We start from the raw sequence: 12,500 nt of genomic DNA, 5'->3' as shown, positions 1-12,500 counted from the left end.
ATATATATATATATATATATATATATATATATATATATATATATATATATATATATATATATATATATATATATATATATATATATATATATATATATGTATATATATTTATATATATATGTATATATATTTATATATATATATATATATATATATATATATATATATATATATATATATATATATATATATATATATATATATATATATATATAAAGAGAGAGAGAGAGAGAGAGAGAGAGAGGAGAGAGAGAGAGAGGAGAGAGAGAGAGAGAGAGAGAGAGAGAGATTCAAGTGAATTTCAGTAGAGCAGTGGCAGAGATCATAACAATAAATTTCTTCCGTGTTGTGAATCCACTTCCATGTTGTTGCTCACAGCAAGAGAACAATTGAACAATCGTATGCCCTTCCCGAAAATACTTCATAGAGACTGGCTGTTGCCGTTCTGTTTTCAATGAGCAGATGGGGAAACATTTGTTCTAATTCTGATCCTCTAACAGAGGATTGTAATATTTCATTTTAATGATCTGCATTTGTTTATTTTTATTTCAGTTCCATTTCCCATCAGGAATTGTCCTATACTTAGGGAGAATATTTTATATTTATTACTCCTAGAAACAGAACATGAGATTACAAGTTATATTTAATCTTTCTAGATAATTGGGGATTATGAGAAAACATGTTTTTAAGCAAAAGATAATATGGCTGTTTTAAAGAATATTTGAATAGTAACAAGTAGTTTTATTGTTTTAATTTGCTCGCATGAAGATATGATGGATTCTGTCATGATTATTTCAGGATATATTCTTGAACCTTTTTTTTTCAAATGATCGAGAAGAGAAAAAATATAGAAAATTTTCAGAGTTATCATTATATCTTACAATATTTCATCGAATTCAATGCATTAAGATGTAGAGAAACTCTACACATTGAACCGTATAAATGCCTAAATTCAGTTGAAACATCAAAGATCTGTTTTTAAAACCCTTGCTATTGATGAGAATCTTTTGAATTAATTGTCATACCGGCACATATCTGTTATGTACATTCCTGAAAAAATGAAAAAAATAATATTGCGTGATGTATGAAAGTAAATAAATGGTGCTCCAAGCTGTTCCACACATTGTTTGTAAATATTATGTTAAGATGTATGGAACCAGTCAGTAAATAGGTTATCAACGTGGACGTGGCTGTTTATTCAACGAAATACTACAATTAATCTCTCTCTCTCTCTCTCTCTCTCTCTCTCTCTCTCTCTCTCTCTCTCTCTCTCTCTCTCTCTCTCTCTCTGATAATAAAAATCTCAGAATTTAAAATCGTAACATTCATAGTGTATACTCTTCAACTGTGAAAAATATACTTCTACTGAACCTTGGAAACTAAAAATAAAGAAGGACGTTGTACTAAAAGAAAAGAGCAAACAGAATGGAAAACTCCAACTAGTCGAAGAATTCATTAAAAGACCTACCTGAGAATCAGGTGATCGTAGTCGGTCCAATCAACCAATCCTTGACTTAAATTAGAAAAGAGAGTAATGCAAGAAACCCTAATCCTACAAAAGGAAAATAAGGTTTATTTGATTAAAATTGTTTCCCTATTTTTATTTTTTTTATTTTATTTATTTTTTTTTTGCCGCTTCATTCAGAACATCAATTTATCTCCGTTCGCATTTGTCTGATTTTTTTTATTCTGATATACAACGATTAGTTTTATGAAAAGTTTTCCCAATCTTACCAAATTGGCTTATTCTATTTCTTCTTTCTCAAATAATTTTAAAATTTTAAAAATATAAACTATATTCATCGTCATGTAGCATATATATGCCTTTCATTTTTATTAATGTGAGTGTATATATTATAAATCACGCACACCTTAAGTTTGAAAATATGAGTTACTTTGCTGACAATTATTTATTTTTATCAAAAAAATTAATTTTCCTCCCCTATAGATATCTCTTCTTAGTTTATTATTTTCAAATAGTTAAGGAGATATATGGATACCTCTCTAACAATATAAATACAGTAATTACGTATACCATTCCTTTCATCATACTATTGTTAAATCCATGACATATATCACATGGAAATCGAAAACTATTGTATCCTAAATTGCCCAATTCTTTTAAGTGGTCTTAGCTGTAACTATTATCGCCAGGTGCGTTATAGGAAGCAAACAACTAATCGTCCTTGATAAACATTCTAGCTTTCTTTGACATATGGATGTCCATATTCGCATGATTTTATGAATGTTATTGGTTCTCTCCAATTTTTATTAAAGTTAAGAAATTACAGAGAATTAAAATAACCTAGAGTTCAAATTATGACGGGAAACCTTTCTTAAATTATCATGTGTAAAGAGCTACGGTATCTCATCATTACACTACCGTAGCTCAGTGGCATTATTGTTCAACATACTATCGAATAGAAAAGAATTTTACCCTAAAATACATGTTACTAGAAACAGAGGGAAAATCATGCATAAAGTCAATTCCAAGGAATACTTGCCTCCACACTGGAATGTGTAAATCGATATTTCCTAGTGTCATTACGCAGGTATCATGCAATGCTCGGTTGGCCAACCTATATATATATATATATATATATATATATATATATATATATATATATATATATATATATATATATATATATATACATATATATATATATATATATATATATATATATATATATATATATATATATATATATATATATATATATATATTATATATATATATATATGTGTGTGTGTGTGCGTATATATATATATATATATATATATATATATATATATATATATATATATATATATATATATATATATATATATATATATATATATATATATGAATGCAATATGAATAAAATAAATATAAAAAAGTCTCTTACGTACATTAAAAAAAAACCTGATTATTTCCAAAGAACTATTCATATAAAGATTTCTACTTTGATTTTTGTCAGGGATTATGAGCAAAAACTATTATGGAATATTGGGGATCGAAATAATAAAATCTTAACAAAAATGAATATATTCTATAAAAACTTACAACAACTATACCCCAAAAAATTAATCGAAATATAAAATCTAAACAAAACCTTAAAAAAGGACAAAATATAAGAATCACTTGTTTAACTAGGAATTTACTTAGGAATATTAGTTAACATTATAACACTCAAAAGAATAATCACTAAATGCAATTTACATAAAGGTATATGGTACAATTGAATGTTTTCGATCTCTTCGAACATTTAAGACAAAATAAATACACCTCATTTTTTAGCCTGAAACCACAGGGCAATTAAAAAAAATTATCTTAAACTAGTAATTACATTAACAAAATACGTTTGAAATATCATTCAATGGCTTCAACAACGTTTGAGGGCACTAAACACGATATATGTTGGATAGAAATCGTTAATTACATTTGAGACAGCACACACTTGATGCACTTGTGAGGAGAGTGGGCAAGCCTGTCTCCTTCAAAAGGACATGCTAGATATTTTCTGCTGCTCATGCATTCGTAGTGATATATATATATATATATATATATATATATATATATATATATATATATATATATATATATATATATATATATACATATATATATATATATATATATATATATATATATATATATATATATATATATATACATAAATATATATATATATATATATATATATATATATATATATATATATAATATATATATATATATATATATATATATATATATATATATATATATATACATAAATATATATATATATATATATATATATATATATATATATATATATATATATAGATTCATAAATATATATATATATATATATATATATATATATATATATATATATATATATATATATATATATATATATATATATATATATATATATATATATATATATATTGGTGTGCTACTGTCTTAAGCACACATTTGAGTATGAGTTGTTTTCAGATGTATTTAAATGGTTTATTGAACACATCTTAGTGGTTTTTAAGTTTTATTGTATATAAACAACTGAGTTAAACATCTCCATCACTGGAGGAAGCTGTGTTGGTCCACATGACCAATTCTGGTGAAGTTTAGATAAGAACTGAACAAATTACTGATATCCCAAAAATCGTACACTTGCTTTAATTTGGATAAGTGACGGAATCGGAAGACACCTGCATCCGGTGACGTCACAAACTTTCACACGAAGAGGCAATGTGTTGACACTAAGAAAGAATGACAACTTAGCATCTTACATCCTGTACACAATTTGAGTTGACCATAGCAAATCTCACGGCCAGCTCTTCCAACCAACATGACATATTACGTCATTTGTTTTAAACATGTAATATTACTATTCTAAATATTACATAAGCTCGGCCAGCTATCTCAATTTTTTTTTTTACAAAAATTTAACAACAAGCCGAAACATGGTTATTAGGTGTGACTGGACATACGTATCATTCATTGTCCAAAACTAGCTATATCCAACTGAGGACGAATGTCCAAACAGGCACATCAAAATTAATAACAATAATGCATACAAAAAAGATATTACCAAAGCAAAAAGAAAAATGCATGATAAAACCAAGATCATATATATGGTACATTGCTAGCAAATGATTACATGGTACCAAAAAACAAAACAAATTCTGACTTACAAATGATTCGGTAACTTGATAAAGAATAATTGTTACCTTTGTCAGAAACAAGATACTCAATTTTTAGTGCACAAATACAAATTCCTGGTACGTACACGTACCACGGTTTCGTACATATATATATATATATATATTTGTATATAGGGCTGATACATTTTATTAGATGCCCATAGATTCTGTTATATATCTTATATTTTTTTTTTTTTTTTTTCTCTTTTCTTTTTTAACATTCCGGCTTATATATTTTTATTAGATGCCGAGAGAAAAAAAATGATTTATATCCTTTTTTATTTTATTTATTTTTTTAAATGTTATTTTAAATGTATTTTTAACAATGCAAATGTAGAGAATTTCTTTAATTACATATTACTAGCGTACTAGTCAGCTTTTCATACAAACATCATCCTGACAAATTACTCCCTTAGCGAATGAGGTGGCCACTCATACAGCTTTGAAATGGATCAAGTAAGGGGTATTGTCAGGGCTATTCAACTCGTTCCTTTGTAGCTGCTTGCTGTGCCGTAACCTACGCCAAACAAGGATGTTCACGGCGATAAAAATCAACGCCGTTACCAATAAACCTGCTAGTAATATAGGGTGAAGAATCTCTTTGTAAGTCGGCGACAGGTGGTCCTTTTCGGTAAGTTTCATTAAGCGTTTCGCCACACTTCCTTTATAGGGGAGAGGAAGTGCGGGCGTTGTAGAGGTCCACATGAAGTTCGCGAAGTAAGCTCGTTCTCTGATGATTGTCCGTAGGCCAGTCACCATGAAATTCGGGGAAGTCCCGATACAGCCATCTGCTGCGACGAAGATGTGGTTGAATGATGTGGATCCGTCAGGGCATGATACATTGAAGCCGTCCTTGTCGTATCGTATCCACGAGCCATTATTTAGTCTGCAATTGAATTCTTTATTGTCAAAGGGATAAAGCTTATCCAGACAATTTTCACTTGTATGGGAGAGAGCACCGTCTAGCACTATACCTAACTCGCATGAATCCATCAAGTTTTTACGGAATTCAAATGAGTCAGCTGTACATATTTTTCTATCCATTGCGTCTGAACAGTGAGTTAATTGATTTAAGTCTTTAATGACCGTATATGTTTCCTTGTCTGGGGAAATCAATACGTGTCCTGTCAAACTGGATATTACTGGATTTGAGTGATTCGTCATGAAAGTCGGAAATGGTGATATCCTGTAAGATTGCCAGACATCAGAAGAATCAAAGGGAATTGTAATCCTAACCTTGTTATTATCTACGTTTACTGTAATTAGGCTGTAATAAAATTCTAACCTATGTTCGTCTAACAAAGGAACATAGCCTAGTTTATCCCTAGTGTTCTCCAGAACTAATTTTAAGTAACGTATAGGCAACAAATGGGGCGACAATACACCTTTAGTTGCTAACGTGATAGCTTCTACATAATCCTTGGATTTCTCAATGAAATGTGCAATTCTGTTATGTATGTGATCTATCTTTGAATCATAATACGTTAATGTTGCTAACAAATCCTGTACTTCCATAATTTGAACGATATTATCTGAATGTTCATTTAACAAATCCATAATTTTATTGATTGAAGCTAACTGATCCCTTAGTTCTGACATAATCAATTCATCTTTATGAGTCAAGAACTCAATTTTCTTATTTTGATTACTAATTTTAAGACGATTGGAAAGTCCTAAACCTAAACTTGCAACAGACCCAAAGATGCTTAATGCAGCATAAATGAACGGATTCCGTCTTTCTTTTTGTTCGTGTCCTACAGTCCACATCAAAAGGTCATAAGCCAAAGATCCTGTCTCTCCAGTCTTATTTTTTAAGTCATCAGATAGCATCTCTGCAACTTTTAATGTTGATCCAAGCAAACTCTTAGTAGTCAAATGAAAATGTCTCCTATGCAACTCATCCAATGATGCAGAAAACCTTGAAATGGCGGTTCTTAAGCTAGTGACATCATTCTCTTGAAGAAAAATTGCTTGCATATGCACTTCGACAATTACGTTGGTTGATGTAATAAAAATGTCTTCTTGTCTTTCAACTATATTTCCATATTTAAAATATATATTCTTAGTCTTAGAACTCATCCCATACGAAAAAAATGTCTGAGCGAACAATATCACTCCCAACAACAAAAAATTCATCTTGGAAACCTGTAACGAGAAAAAAATATATGTTATTACTCCTGTATTAAAAAGAAAACTTTTTAGTTACAAAAATTAAAATTTTTCCTCACTTCTTTTTAATTTCTTATGTGAGACAATGGTACTATTCTCTCATCCGTGGGTTGGGCTACGTTTTGAATTCTAAACCTATTGGCCGTTAATATTTCCAAAATGTTAAATGGGCCTTCAAACTTAGGTGTTAGTTTATAGTTGAGCCCTTTTCTGACATTGATTTGAATATAGATGTTATCACCCACGGTATATGTTTTAGTTGGTTTCGCTATTTTATCATGATTCCTTTTCATTATGATTTGTGATTCTTCTAAATTCTTTCGAAGGATATCATATCGACTTATACTTGCATTTATACATTCTTTTAAAGGATTTGATAGATTAGTTGTAGGCGTTAATACATGGAAAGGTGTTCTAACTGGGGTACCATACAATGCTTCATGCGGTGACATTTTAATTGATATATGATATGAATGATTCAGAGTACTCAGTGCCGCCGGTATTGCAATATCCCAGTTGGGGTCTGATCCCCCTAGTGTTACCCTTAATATATTTAATATCTTCCTATTTGCTCTTTCCACTAGCCCATTCGACTCTGGGTGATATATCATGGTATTAACCTTCTTTATGTTGAGGAATTCACACAATGAGATAAGAAAGTGATTATTAAATTCACCACCCGAGTCTGAGATTATCATGTGTGGAATTCCATGTTTACAAATGTAACACTCGTAAAACTTCCTAGCGCATTCAATCGCAGTTTTAGTTTTAAGCGCTATTAGTTCTGTATATCGAGTTAAAGCATCTACAATTACTAAGAGGTGCTTATTCCCTCTGTCTGACTCGTAAAATCCTGTTAACAAATCTAAATGTATTCTTTCAAAGGGTTGATTGGGAACAGGATAAGCTCCTAAGCTGACAGGTGTTTTCGTATGCCCTTTGTTTTCCTGACATGTGCGACAATTAGCTATGTGTCTTTTTATATCTGTAAGCATTGTATGCCAATAAAACAATGATTTGGCTTTCTGTGACATTAATGAGAACCCAGGGTGTCCATGTAATGGATTTGAATGCAACCAATTCAGGACAGTGGAAACAAGTGAGTTTGGTACTACTACCTGGTCGTTAGTTACATGTGGTGTATTGCGGGTTTTCCTTGTCACAGTCCTACACAGAATATTATCTTTGATTACATAATTCTGCTGCTTATACTTTATATATTCTTTTTCTTTATGAGTGCCTTTCAAAGCATTTATAATTGTTTCTATTTTCTGATCTTTTCTTTGCTCAGTCTGTAACAATTCAGCACTCCAGCCTAAATCTTCTTGTTCAGATATTGTTTTTACAATAGGCATGGATGTTGATATATCTATTAATTCAGCTAAAGACTCCGTACAAGATGACACGGGGTTGCGTGATAATGCATCCGCAATGATATTTGCTTTCCCAGGTAAATACCCGATTCTTGCGCCAAAATCTTGAATGATTAAATGCCACCGAGTTCGTTTAGGGCTGTGATTGAAGCCTTTAAAGAACTCTGTTAGTGGTTTATGGTCAGTAAGAACCTTAACGGGATAACCGTAAATTATGAACTTAAAATGCACTAGCGAATTAACAATAGCTAGTCCTTCCTTGTCTATTACTGCATACTTACTTTCGGAAGTTCTCAATTTTCGAGAATAGAAAGCTATCGGGAAAAACTGTTTATCATATTGCTGAAGCAATACCCCTCCTACTCCTAAGTCTGAGGCGTCCTTTTGGGATCTCATAAACTCTGTATTGTGGTATCTAACCGATCCATATCATATCGTAAAATCTCCATTTGAAGAGACCCTGAAACTCCCCTCTTTAAGAGCGTACTATGGGCTAATGGTTGCATGAGGAGATTTTCATTGCCCATAAAAATGGACATAAAGCATTTGAAGTTCCCATCCTGTTTCGTTTATTTTTCTTTTTTTTTAATTGTTATTCTCACCTACATCTTGTTGTTCTATTACATCCACCAACGGAGTTGGAAGGTGGTTATTTCTCACCCTATGTTTGTGTAATTGTACGTTTGTGTGTTTGTTTTTATTTTTAGGTATGTGTTTTTAGTGAACTCCATCCTGGCAACAATTTTAATTGTAATGTAAGGAAACTGGTAGGATTTAACTGTTATGTGGAAAGCTGGAAAAGATTGATTTTTAGAAGGCCAATGTAAATGGTCTAGTTCACGGTCCAGTTTACGTAATCAGACATAAGTTTGGACATCATTATCACGGAAACTTCAAACATAGTTCGTATTTTAGTGTATGAAAATCAACGTCATTTATTACATGTTAGTATCAAATGTCAAGGTGAATTCTAAGGTCAAAGTCAAGCAAAAGATCAAATTCTAGTCATCAACCATACATCCGATTTTTTTTTTACGCATTATTACTATTACTATTACTATTACTATTACTATTACTATTACTATTACTATTACTATTGTTTTGTTACGTGAAGGAATTTTAAACAGTTATATAAATAGCTAGAAATTATTCAATTTTGGAAGGCTGAGGGTGAAGGTAAGGGACGAGTATAACATCCTTATCACGTAATCAGCATCCTTGTCACGGAGAGTTCGCACTTGGTTCGTATTACATTGTTTGAAAATCCACGCCAATTGATAGGTGTTAAAGTCAAGGTCGAATCCAAAGCTAAGCTCAAGGAAAAGGTCAAATTCTGGTCATCAACCACACTTCTGTGTACTTAATCTTATGTGACATTACTAAATCATTGAAGGTCAAACGTGAAGGTCACGGACGTGCAAAATGTCCAATCACTTACTCAGTCATAGGTTTGGACATCTCTTTCACAGCGCCTCTAAACTTGCTTCATATTTGAGTATTGAACATACAAGCAAATCAATATAAGTTAAGGTCAAAGATCAAGGTTGAGCAGAGGACCGAGAAATAAACTGCCTTACCTGATGTCTGCTCTCCACTGAGTGCTCTTTTAGTTTCTGCTTTTGTTATCATTATTGTTATTATTTATAAGAATAATAATAATAATAATAATAATAATAATAATAATAATAATAATAATAATAATAATAATAATAATAATAGTAGTTATTATTATTAGTATTATTATTATTATTATTATTATTATTATTCATTACTATAATATTTTATTATTATTATTATTATTATTATTATTATTATTATTATTATTATTATTATTATTATTATTATTATTATTATTATCATTATTATTGTCTGGTTACCCATTTCCTTCAAAGACTGGTTTTTAGTGTGAATTCGGTAACACTCTAATTTCTTAATAATTCCACCACATCCCTCACTACATGTTATGTTTCAAATACACGCTTTTGTGAAGAAGTCCTATGGCTATATCGACTCCTCACCTCCTCAAGATTCCTTTTCAATGAGTTATGTGTGGTCTTTAGTGTTTCCCTTATTATTAACATAACTTCTACTTGCATATTACATATCCTCTTCAATAAAATTCAAAGTCATGGTCTTTTTTATATTCCATCTGCTCTTATTATCTACTATCAAATCCCAGGGCACTGACATATCTAGGAGTGATACTTTATTCCATGTCTATCAGAGTGATATCTGGTCGATGTGCTTGTATCACTCTGTCAGTCCTTTTACTTAAGTTCTGGAGTATTTTAGCCTGAACATTTTGTATTAAAGCTTGTGATTGATCTTCGTACCATTCTTTAGTGAAAATTCTTATTAGGGCATGACCTTGTACTGCCATTATTATCTGTTAACTTTCCTTATTTACTTTATTCTCTAGCCAATGATGAGTCCTTTTCCCCTCTTATTGAGTGGTGTATAGAGCATATCAATATTCACTTTTGTGTGTAGAGCTTGCTACATGTTCTTTACCTTTTTGATTTATTTTTATTCATCTTGCTTAGCTCTGATTTCTACTCAAATATCCCAGCACTGTATTTGATTACTGGCAATATCCAGAAGTTTATATCCTTTCCAGATTGATTATGATTTACAGTATATGGCATCCTAACATCTAAGCTAGCTAATGCCGCTGCATTTCATCACACATACTCTTTTCTAGTCCCTTCTTTCATCTCTTCGTGTTTTACTGTTTCTCTTTCTATTCAGAAATATATATAGCCTGCTCCATCTATACTTTTGATGACAATTCCATTTGAGTACCTCATAACTTCACTCTATTTTAATTTCATTTTTCTATATTAACTAGAGCACACTTTTCTGTTCAAAGCTCTATATTAATATCTTCTGATACAATTTTTACCACATTAATTAGCTTAAATGTTTCTTTAGAAACTTTCTCAAATATCTCGATGTCATAGATGAACCTAAGATGGATTATTCTGCTACCTTCTTTGTTTCAGTTAATACAGAACTTTGAAATTTTACAGCCTTGGGAATCATAGCTACTACGAAGAGGAGTGGGGGATAAGAGTTTCCTTTGTTGATTCCTCTCCTGGTGTCAACTTCTTCAAGATGGTTTTACTAACATGTAGATATAGTTTTCCACTTTTGCATTGTATATTTGAGGAAGTTTTATGTTGTCAATCACACAGAATATCTTTCGTCATGATTTCAACCACGAGTGCTGTATTTTGTTGCCTTTTTTATATTTTAGTAGCTTTTCCCTCTTTTTTCTATTCTTCCGGGTAATTTTGTTTATTAGCAACTACTCTTTAGTTCCTCAGTATTTCCTTCTGCGTCCATTTTGCTGACTGGAAATACTATTTCTTTCTGCAAGGTGGATATACAGCGTTTCTCAGATGATGCCTCTACTCTGCTTCCATATTATTGGTATACAGGGAATTGGTTTGTTACTCCTTGCTATATTACCTTCATATTTGGCCCACTTGTGATAATTCATTGAGTTTCACGGTGGTATCTTTCTGCCATACTTGTATATAAGGTTCTGTTTCTGGTTTTGGTTCCGGTGCATTCCAGTTTGGAGTTTTCTTCTAACTTCCATTTAGAAATCAGAGAACATTCGTTTAACTCTCTCATTTTCATCACTTCTTATCTCCTTTAACCGTTTTGCTCATTTATTATGTGGTACTAAGTTATTCCGTTGGGCTTGTAGATTGCTTTGCTTTTGTGTTTTGTTGGTTGTTTTCACCTTTCAGTTTGCAATATAGAGGTTTCTGTATTTCTATGAGTTTCTTTTAGTATAAAATTTTCTCCCTGGTTATATATCAGTGGAATATCTGGGCCTTGACCTTTATTCTGCATTCTTTTACACAGCAAGTTTACTCAAGTAAGTTTTCTTCTTTGTTATTTGGTTTTCTCATATCCTTCTCTAAGGAGTTTTTTTACTTTGCTCATTGGGTTAGGATGCTAGTATCTTTATATCTATTAATGACACAGAAAATATTTTTTCCGTATTTGCAAGGTTATGAATTTCCCAGTTTTCTTTTGAGATTCTTTTTCTTTTTAGTTTCTTATGATTGTAGCGTTTTAAAGCTGGTATCCTTATTCTATCCCTATGATATATCGTTCAATATCAGATGTTTTGCCATCTCATCATTCACTTTTATTCTAGTTACTAGCTTAAAGGATCGATGGGGTGTTGATGTTTTTGTATATATCTGCAGTTACCACTTCTTTTTTAAATTCCAGTCTTTGATACAAAACTTGTCTTATTGATAT

Source organism: Palaemon carinicauda, chromosome 13, assembly GCF_036898095.1.
Source record: "Palaemon carinicauda isolate YSFRI2023 chromosome 13, ASM3689809v2, whole genome shotgun sequence".
Taxonomy (NCBI): domain Eukaryota; kingdom Metazoa; phylum Arthropoda; class Malacostraca; order Decapoda; family Palaemonidae; genus Palaemon; species Palaemon carinicauda.
Note: the sequence above shows the minus strand (reverse complement) of the source record.